This window comes from Dendropsophus ebraccatus, chromosome 5 (genome assembly GCF_027789765.1).
Source record: "Dendropsophus ebraccatus isolate aDenEbr1 chromosome 5, aDenEbr1.pat, whole genome shotgun sequence".
NCBI lineage: Eukaryota > Metazoa > Chordata > Amphibia > Anura > Hylidae > Dendropsophus > Dendropsophus ebraccatus.
In genome coordinates this window covers 18,816,829-18,824,444 of record NC_091458.1, presented here as the reverse complement: position 1 = coordinate 18,824,444, position 7,616 = coordinate 18,816,829, and the positions used below count along the sequence as shown (strand labels likewise).

Below are 7,616 nucleotides of genomic sequence, written 5' to 3'. Positions count from 1 at the left end.
TGTATATACATGTACTGTATAGATGGAGTAGGGGGTCCTGTATATACATGTACTGTATAGATGGAGTAGGGGGCCCTGTATATACATGTACTGTATAGATGGAGTAGGGGGCCCTGTATATACATGTACTGTATAGATGGAGTAGGGGGCCCTGTATATACATGTACTGTATGGATGGAGTAGGGGGCCCTGTATATACATGTACTGTATAGATGGAGTAGGGGGTCCTGTATATACATGTACTGTATAGATGGAGTAGGGGGTCCTGTATATATATGTACTGTATAGATGGAGTAGAAGGCCCTGTATATACATATACTGTATATATGGAGTAGGGGGTCCTGTATATACATGTACTGTATAGATGGAGTAGGGGGCCCTGTATATACATGTACTGTATAGTTGGAGTAGGGGGTCCTGTATATACATGTACTGTATGGATGGAGTAGGGGGCCCTGTATATACATATACTGTATATATGGAGTAGGGGGTCCTGTATATACATGTACTGTATAGATGGAGTAGGGGCTCCTGTATATACATGTACTGTATAGATGGAGTAGGGGGTCCTGTATACATGTACTGTATAGATGGAGTAGGGGGTCCTGTATATACATGTACTGTATAGATGGAGTAGGGGGTCCTGTATATACATGTACTGTATAGATGGAGTAGGGGGCCCTGTATATACATGTCCTGTATAGATGGAGTAGGGGGTCTACCAGTTATTACTGTGGATGTTGTGAGGCAGCTTCCCTAGCAACCATTGCTCCCTGTGAAAATGAAAGCAGTAATCCTATTGGTTGCTAAGGCTCCAACTGCCGTGTCTGCTGCAGCTAATTATATCACCTGTGTATGCAGTGAGGAGATTTTCCAATTCATCTCTATGGGGCGCCTCTCTTTCCCCTCCCCCTCCCCTCCTGTACATCTGGCGGGGACGGGACCTTCGCAATAACCTTCCCGGGTTGCAGGTCATGAACACTTAAGGGTCAAAATGTCAGGAGGAGCCCATGACTGTATCCATGTTTTTCAGTACTCCCTAGGGTCGCATCCAACTTCTCCAGCTGTCGGGAGTCAAATGATGAGCGTTCGATCCTGGAGAACATTACCGAACCCAAACAGTCTTCAAGCCCGCTCAAGACTAGTCATCTCATATTGTCTATCTGCGGGTATGTGGAATCTTAAGAAAAGGTAAAGAAGGACGCATACATAAGTGGACGTGCAACCCCTTATAGTTACTCCTGATCCTACTGCCAATATAGCATATGGTGGACATGGTAGAGAAAAATCTACTGTAGTTTCTCCTATTTTCACATCAAAACCAGTTAGAAACATAGAAACATAGAAGATTGTCGGCAGAAAAAGACCACTGGGTCCATCTAATCTGCCCTTTTATTATTTCCATTCTTATTATCTTAGGATAGATATATGTTTATCCCAGGCAGGTTTAGATTCTGTTTTTGTAGATTTACCAACCCCATCTGCTGGAAGTTTGTTCCAAGTATCTACTACTCTTTCACTAAAGTAATATATAATAAGTAATAAAGTTTCCCATGTTACATTGTTACATTCCCCTTCCAAAAATATTTGTATATTTATATATTTGTTAAGATTTTTTGTTATTTTTTTTTAGAATTTTTATGTTCTAGAAATTCTTCTTTCTCCCCATGTTCATGCAGATTATTTGTTGAATGACAACATTATTGGGCACTTAAAGGAACCCTGTGCGGTCTCTGAACTTTGAGGATTAACGGCAGTAGCTGGCGTATGTGGCATGTAATCATAGCTGTCAGAAGCATGGTGATATGAGCAGGAACAACATTACTTATGGCTGAGCATGTTTAAGGCTGCGTTCACACTACGTATATTTCAGTCAGTATATTTCAGTTAGTATTGCAACCAAAACCAGGAGTGGATTAAAAACACAGAAAGGCTCTGTTCACACAATGTTGAAATTGAGTGGATGGCCGCCATATCACAGTAAATAACGGCCATTATTTCAATATAACAGCCGTTGTTCTAAAATAACAGCAAATATTTGCCATTAAATGGCGGCCATCCACTCAATTTCAACATTGTGTGAACAGAGCCTTTCTGTGTTTTCAATCCACTCCTGGTTTTGGTTGCAATATGAGGACCACAATACTGACTGAAATATACGTAGTGTGAACATAGCCTAATCTGCAATGTGGTGGACACTTTGAACAGAGCTGTTATACCTTGATCCTTTACGTAATAATATGCTTTATATTATCCCTTCCCTACGGGGCAATATTTTACTATGGCTTTTCTTTTTTTTTTTTTAATCACTACGTTGCGAGAGAACTTTTTGAATTTTCCACCGACATGGCCGTATGTCAATATTTTTCTTGAAGGGCGAGTTATTTTCTTTTTTAATGGTACCATATAATGTACTACATACAGGACTGTAATGTGTTGAATTTAGATATGTAGAATGTATATAACACCACAGTGGGTTGTACAAATAGTAACTTTTTGTGGGTCAATATGATTAGACGGACACCAAATTACAACTTCCCACGATTGCTTCATTAATAGAGATGAGCGAACCTTGAGCATGCTTGAGTCCATCCGAACCTGAACTTTCGGCATTTGATTAGCGGTGGCTGCTGAAGTTGGATAAAGCCCTAAGGCTATGTGGAAAACATGGATATAGTTATTGGCTGTATCCATGTTTTCCAGACAACCTTAGAGCTTTATCCAAGTTCAGCAGCCCCAGCTAATCAAATACCGAACGTTCAGGTTCGGATGGACTCGAGCATGCTCCAGGTTCACTCATCTCTATTCATTAACCAAAAACCACAGAACTGTTCTTAAAGGGAACCTGTCACCCCCCGTGCCGGGGTGACAGGTTCCCGACCCCCCGTTAGAGACCCCTATACTTACCTCATCCCGCCGGGTCCCGCTTCTGGATTCGGTCGGGTCCCGGAGATCTCAGCCGCTGCAGCCCGGCGCGCGCGCTGAGAGATGAGTCCAACACCCATAGAGAATGACAGGAGAGTCCAGCGCTCCGTCATTCTCTATGAGCGTTGGACTCATCTGTCAGCGCGCGCGCCGGGCTGCAGCGGCTGAGATCTCCGGGACCCGACCGAATCCAGAAGCGGGACCCGGCGGGATGAGGTAAGTATAGGGGTCTCTAACGGGGGGTCGGGAGCCTGTCACCCCGGCACGGGGGGTGACAGGTTCCCTTTAAGTCTTGTCCACTAGGTGTCTCCCTTCCCTGTAATCTACTGACTGTTGTAGTCCTGGGACAAGAGCACGTGCTTGGGATTTGGATCTAGGGCATTACAAGCAAAAATAATTTAGCAAATTTGCCCCCCTCTGCTGATCTACTTATTTTTTGCTCCCATTGTTGAAAACTTGTTGTCTAAGTTACCAGCCACTGCTCAGCTCTAAAAGCAGTGGTCTGGGCATTATATATTACATTATATATACTTTATATCTTTACTCATGTGCACTGGAGATGGGCCACGCACCCCTAGTGCACCGATTTCCCCTCCCACTGATGGCCACCAAGCAACCCCACAATCTGGTGCTTTAGTGGGCTATGACTCCATCGTCTGGTGATTACAGTTAACCATGTGCAGTGACTCCTCCATCTGGCACTAATCCACCTGCCGGCAGATCTCCATGTGCAGTACTCTGCCATTTGATGCTGCCTCATCCCTAGACACCCTTCCCCTACACCAACAACCATCCCCCCCCCCAGTTGAGTCGATGAGTCGAGCTGGGGCTCAAATGTTATGGACTCCATCTAACCACACCTCCATGACTCCTCCACTGCAGCCGCCACCAGCACTACAACCCTTCACCTGGGTTATGCGCACTGAACCACCTATATCCCTTAAAGCGACTCTGTACCCACAATCTGAACCCCCCAAATTCTAAGCCCCGGCCGTTGAACATGGGGCTGCCAGTTTAAAAGTTGTTTTTTAGGAGTTATACAACTTATCGAAATAGCCTTGAACTCGAAAACCTGACCCCGCCTTTTCTGTGTTCCGAGGACTTCATCTGGGTGATTACCTCTAAAAGGGCAGACTAGATGGACCAGGTGGTCTTTTTCTGTCGACAATCTTCTAAAAGAGCATAAAGTAGCAGTAGTGTATTATTACTATGTATATGTCTGCGGGAGTCATGGTGCTTTTACCAGTGTTTTCACAAAGAGGTACTGGAGTGCCATTACAAGTGTTTTTACGAGTACCTTTATGAATATGTTTAACCATGACAAGTGCATATTACCTGAGAGCTTTGGACTTCTTTACTATACTGACTCCTACCTAAACAATGCCCTTCCTAGAGTTGTGCAGTAATAACTTATATATTTTGTTCCATATGCTGTATTGTATATTCGTATCTTCATATCCATATGCTGATATGTTTACATTATTTCTTTGAGCTTTATCAGCGTCTTCTTCCCTCCAGAGACTCTTGCTACAGATAGACACTTAACCACGTTTCAGTAGTACTATAGAGACCGGAGATTGTTTGCACTGAGGTTCCTGCTGGGCTCGTGCCCCTATATTAGAATGTCATGATGAAAATGTTGTATTTCATATTGTTTTTTTCTTCTAAAAGACTTCATAATAGCTTTTCTATATACTTCAAAGAACTATAAGGTCACTGGGACTCTCTGATAGTAGTTTCCACACTAGAGATGAACAAACTTATAGTGTGCACCTGAACATTTGGTATTTGAATCCCGATGGATGAGGAAGAAGGATGCAGCCCTGGGGTTGCCAAGAAAACATTGATATACCAAGCATTTGGGTGCGCATCAACCGAAGTTAGTGGAAGTTCGCTCACCCTATGGCTGTATCCATGTTTTCTAGGCAGCCCATGGGCTGCATCCATCATCCTGCCACCGGGATTCAAATACCAAGCATTTGGGTGTGTGTTACCTGAACTTACTGTATGTTCATTCATCTCTATTCCCCACTTAGGACCTTGTAGCTCAAATTGCTGTTTGTCTCGTCTAATTTGCAATGTTAACTAGCACTCAAGTATTCTTTATGTTGTTTCCAGTTTTTAAATTGAAATCAAGCGAGTCACTGAGGATGCTTTTTTTTTTAGAGGGGGAGTCTGCAGTAGCCCGAGACAAAAGTATGTGGTTGGGATTCAGATGTAAACTGTATACTTTAGTGACATTTTGAAATAATTGTTATGTTATACTTTATTGTTGTGCTTTAAAGAGGACCTATCAGTATTGATTAACCTACTTAAGTAAGCCTACGTGCAGATAGGTCACTTAATCAGGATTCACTGCATAACTTTTTTTTTTTAATTGACTGTCTGCTCCAGCGGGGATTTGGCTGTTTTAATCCATATGTAAATGAGTTGGAGGTGCTTAGGAAGGTGTTCCCCAGGTTTCAGGAGTTCAGCTGATTACAGCCCATCTATCTCCAAACTTACCTCTTCCAGCCCTTGTAATTGGTCGCCCTTTTTCTTGTGGGCCGTTCCTGGTAGAACGTGCATAAGCATAGAAGATCTCTTCTCCCAGCAGCCATGGAGCTTTTTCGGTACTTGTAGTTTCAATTCACATTTCACCACATTTTATTTCCCTACAAAAGAAAAAGGGAGGCAGTTACTGTATGTGGGTTTAAAGAGGCGTTCCCAAATCACTGAATGGCTGAGGGCTTTAACTCTCTGCTTCCCCTCCTTCCTTGTCTTTTAGTCAGTGAATTGGAAGCTAAGCTTTGCACAGGGTCAGGGCTGGGAGGAGAAGGGAGGAGACATTGTAGCTTGCAGCATTTGTTTGATCCTCTCTAACCTCCTAGATCCCATAGTTGCTATTGACAATACCATCTAAATGGTCAGAATCAGAGTTATCTCAGATACTGCCCAATGATTGTACACATCCACCATGTACAGAATGCAATCAGCATCTAATCTCCCTCTAAACACCATGGGGGAGATTTATCAAACATGGTGTAAAGTGAAACTGGCCCAGTTGCCCCTAGCAACCAATCAGATTCCACCTTTCATTTTCCAAAGAGTCTGTGAGGAAAGAAAGGTGGAATCTGATTGGTTGCTAGGGGCAACTGAGCCAGTTTCACTTTACACCATGACCTCATATATGATGCCATATCTCAAATGTCAGGATAGGGTTAAGCACCAGGTTTTTTCTATACAGTAATGGTGTAAAACTCACTGGTTGAACATGTTTAAAAAAAAAAACTGAATTAGCCCCTCTAAGGACCTTCATAAAAGCCATGTTCTACTGAACACAATCATGTGTGTAAGATGACCAAACCGAGTTAGGGGATGACCCATAAGGGAAGGTGGTAAAACAGTCCACCAAGGGCACCCTATGGGAGTCATGGCACGGCAATAAACAAGCATAGTCCACACAGTGCACTGTAAAACTGGTCAACTTTACTCACATGAGGCAATGGGTTTGTTGGTCCCTTCATGTATAAGTTCACACACTTCTTAATGGTCTTATATAGTTGGTGACATTCCCTCATTTCTTGGTTAGCAAGTCTCTTGTGCATTTCCTCCATTCACTTTATTTACTGGCCATCTCTTTCCACAGCTAACCCTTTGGCTGTAGCTGTCCAAAATCTCAGAGTCTCAACTCACGAATGGTGCCCCTTCTACCCATCAGTACGTGGCTCCCTATCAAGATAATGTATTGAAGTCAGTGTACCAGGGATGATGAACCAGCGTGCATGTCTGGGCCACAGAAGTCCTGTAGCTGCAGTCTATTGCACAAAGCCCAATGGTCTTTTAAGTACAGGAAGCATCATTTGCTTATTTGTTAGAGGCAACACAGATTCCCTTGGTCAGGTGTATAGGAATGGGTCCAGTAAACCTACTAACAGTAAGTCAGGGATGCATAAATCATCACTAGCTTACTGTTCAGTAAGTTCAACTCGGAACTCCTATAAGGTTTGAGTCTCTACTGTTTGTATAGGGACCCTGCTGCATAAGGGGCAACATAAACGGCTGAAAGGTTATAGAGCAATACAAAGGTCACAGTGTGCTGCCAGTGTAATCAGTACTGGCTCTATCTGTATATTTGCAGCTGTTATATCTTTGTGTGTTGTATCACATTGGTAAGATTAGATGATTTTGATGTGTTTTAGTGTAGTTATAGAGGTTGCAGAGTAAGGCCCCCTTCACATGTCTATGGCCATTTTTACAGTCAGGAAACACTGAGCAGGAGGCTTTAGGAAACCATCAGTGTTTCCTGACCGTAAAAACGGAGGCGAAAAACAAACAAACTCACCTGATGCAGGCACCTGCTCCAGCTTCTCTGTATTCCGGCTTTGTGAACTCATCAGTGATGTCACTGGTGCACCGCAATGCTGGGGTGCATATTGCTGCCTCTCACGAGCAGAGGGATTGACAGGGCTGGGAGCCAAACACCGCATCACATTTAACTGTATGTGCTCCTGATGGAGTGCATACAGTTAAAGGGCCAGCATCACCACCTTTCGGCACTTGCCTGAGTCCTGAGCTGTCTAGAATTGTAAATGACCCCAGAGGGTTAGATGGGGCATCCATGCCGGAAAATAGGCCCAGAAATGATAGGACTTGTCCTATAATTGTCCAGAATTCTAGCACAGATGCCTAATAGAACCCTATAGGGGCAT

At 43.5% G+C, this 7,616-nt stretch overlaps 1 long non-coding RNA gene across 1 annotated transcript in view; it reads left to right on the top strand.

Moving 5' to 3' along the window:
• The first annotated feature begins 895 nt into the window (after window positions 1–895).
• The window catches only part of LOC138793409 (uncharacterized), a 33,704-nt gene continuing 26,983 nt past the window's right edge, over window positions 896–7,616 (top strand). Inside the window, exon 1 of the long non-coding RNA XR_011363256.1 lies at window positions 896–1,191. This is a non-coding gene — a long non-coding RNA (uncharacterized lncRNA). The remainder of the gene's footprint in view (window positions 1,192–7,616) is intronic.